Source organism: Miscanthus floridulus, chromosome 2 (genome assembly GCF_019320115.1).
Source record: "Miscanthus floridulus cultivar M001 chromosome 2, ASM1932011v1, whole genome shotgun sequence".
Classification (NCBI taxonomy): domain Eukaryota; kingdom Viridiplantae; phylum Streptophyta; class Magnoliopsida; order Poales; family Poaceae; genus Miscanthus; species Miscanthus floridulus.
The window spans coordinates 106,445,645-106,448,532 of record NC_089581.1 but is presented as its reverse complement, the minus strand read 5'-3'; the positions used below and the strand labels follow the sequence as shown (position 1 = coordinate 106,448,532).

At 45.3% G+C, this 2,888-nt stretch overlaps 1 long non-coding RNA gene across 1 annotated transcript; it reads left to right on the top strand.

The window, feature by feature from the left end:
• The first annotated feature begins 2,085 nt into the window (after window positions 1-2,085).
• LOC136539311 (uncharacterized) lies at window positions 2,086-2,684 on the top strand. Its single transcript, XR_010779631.1, has 2 exons — window positions 2,086-2,242; window positions 2,323-2,684. It is a non-coding gene; the product is annotated as an uncharacterized lncRNA (long non-coding RNA).
• The last annotated feature ends 204 nt before the right edge of the window (window positions 2,685-2,888 follow it).

The window sequence follows — 2,888 nt, the reverse complement described above, 5'->3', positions numbered from 1 at the left end:
TACTGTAGCGCTGCAGGTGCAGGCGCCGCACGGCTCACCTGCAGCACTGTAGCCACATGCAGAGGCCGCTGTAGAGTCAGCCCTGTATGTTATCTAGTCACTGTTGCAGCAGGGCAGCTGTACTAGGACTAGATGGATAGAGTTGTATAAATAGACTACCACGGCAACTCAGTAAAGAGAGTTCAGATTTGCCATCTCCCAGATAGGGCTTCAGCCAACGTTGGTGTCTTGTACTATGTGTGCATGCTCTGTTCTCTCTTCTTCTTCAAGCTCTAGCCATAGTGCGTGGGGACGGACAACGCTTGTTCGTGGTCGGCACGGCTAGTAGGTGCTCGGCAAGACTGATGAGTGGTTCACTCAACTGAGCCGGTGATCCTGTGGGTCAACGATCCTTGGTCAGCTCCATGGCTCCGCCGTTGACACTACCGCTGCTGGTGAGCGGCCGCCGCCGCTCTTAGCTTTGTGTTCTATCGAAGCTCTTAGTCCTCACGCGGCGTTGGAGACGAACGTGGTGGGCGGCGGAGGTGGGGGGGGGGGGGGGGGGGGGGGGGGGAGATGGATCATGGGGCAGGTTTGGGCTGAACACGGACAGGACCGGGTCAACTCGAAACCCAGAGGAGAACTAATTAAATGGTGGACTGCTCTATGATTCGCGCCAGAAATAAAAAAGGTGGATCTTTGACGGCCTACACACCGAAATAAATTTTGTATGTTGTATCGGATAGAGCGAACTACAAGATGTTAGGATAATTTACACCAACGAGCCTAGTTCCAATATTCCGGATGCAATTTAATTACTTGGCAATCATGTAGTAGTGTTACTTTTTTATCCTGAAAGTATAAGATTGCCTGATATGTACGTATGTTAAATTTTCTTGGACCTTGTTTGAGGTGTTGTTTCCCAAAAGTACTAGATCTGCGAGAGAGATGATCTCCTAATGGAACTCAACCCCATTCGCAACTTGGACATTATCCGTTGTTTTAAATTAGTTGTCTTTTTCTTTGTTTTTCCTTTTGATAACAAACTTGTGACTGTAGTGGATGTGGAAGATATTTCACTGGAGGCAGTCAAGCCCCCGTAACCACGAAGCGATAAGAATGGGACCAGCAAAAAACAGCATTATATATATCCTGGCTAGGAAAACAATTGAAAAGGTACCTGTCACAGTTGAAAAGAAAGTAAAAGCACCAGTATGGCAGTTTCAAAATTAAAGTAGAAGCACCTGGCTCGCAGACCGGTACTTCGTCCCAAAAGAATGCAATTGAGTATCATTATATTAGTTATAAAAAATATTTTTATAATAAAATTACTTATAGAAAAAAATACTAATAATATTTACAGACAAAAATACTAATAATATTTACTACAAAGTTCGTTAAACACGAGTTTACTTGACTAGCACAATTCCCACAATTATATTCTTTTGTGGACAGAGGTAATAGTATTGTTGACTTTTGTACTGTGCATACCACCCCAGGGAAAGTAAATTTTTTCCATGAAAGCACGTAGCCTTAAATGCAAAGTTTCCCTATGGTCCTGTTTAAAACTACTTCTGCGCTAGCTTCTCATTGAAAAAAGCCTAATCAGAATAATAAAGCACAAAACTTCTTGCAGATATATATATTCTACAAGCGCTTCTCTCCCCATGACTGAAACAGATTCGTTTCTCTTGAGAATTGAGAGAATCAGTGCCAAGCGAGTTTTGGAGATCAAGGATCGGAACTGGAACATTTAAGTTTTCTACTTTAGCACAAGAAACGGCTAGCCTGTTTTAGATGGAAAAGCCGTTACAAAGTATTTTCACTGGAGAAGAAGCGGAGAAGAATCGAGCTCCTAGCTGCTGTTTAGGGTACTAACGTAGGGTTTAGGGTTTTAGGTGGAAAAAGTACTTTGTAACATTCAAGTACTCAAACATGTGTATGTTTTGTACTAAAGAAAAAGATGACTAAATTCACTTAAACGCCTGGATCAACTTAATAATTAGAGAGGGTGTATAAGTAAAAAACCTGCAACCTTAGGGGTGCTTCTGACTGCAGGCACCTCTATATAATGGTGCTCAAAGAACCTTGCTGCCTTGTACATCCCGCAGCGCACACCCGATCGAGGAGATTCATCTTCAATCAGCTGGAGAAGAGATCGGCGTGATGGCGAAGCAGCGGCAGCGGCAGGTTGTGTGCATGGTGTTCCTGGTGGCCTTTCTTGTCATCTCGGCCATGCACGCGGTCCCTGCAGAGGCCGCCGGTAGGTTACAGTCACATGTGCTTCCGTCTCATCTTTGCCGTCGTAAACAATTTAACCGTGCGTGAGGCGTGTTCGTACAGGAAGGACGCTAGCAGAGTCGTCGGTGGGTTACGAAACCGCTGAAACCAGGCGTTTTGGATCCTAACAGACCATACACCCGGGATCCTAACACACCATACACCCGGCGATGCAGAGAAGGCTACCAGTGCTGCGACGAGTGCCCACAGCCACAGACACATGGAACAGCAACGCCATGAGCCTATATCTTGTGAAAGTTTGTTCCGACCAGCTCCATATACTGGCTACCGCCTACCTAATGGATGATGGCATGTTGGATATAATATGGGCTTGGCCCATATAATATTTAATAAATCAAATAAAACTTTATGACATGTAATATTAAGCGTTGTATGATTTAAAACCATACGGGATTTTGACTGAACGTTGACTCAGCTTATATGGTTAAAAATTATTCATCTAAATTGAGAAGCTGAGAAAAGGATAAAGACGTGCCACACGCGCACGCACGCCGCCGCCGGCCGGGCCATGGGCGCGGACCGAGGGCGGCGAGCGGGCGGGCGTGGCCAGTCTTTTGCCACTTAATCCACATAATCATGGGAGTTATTTCCTTCGATGGTGGAGGTGA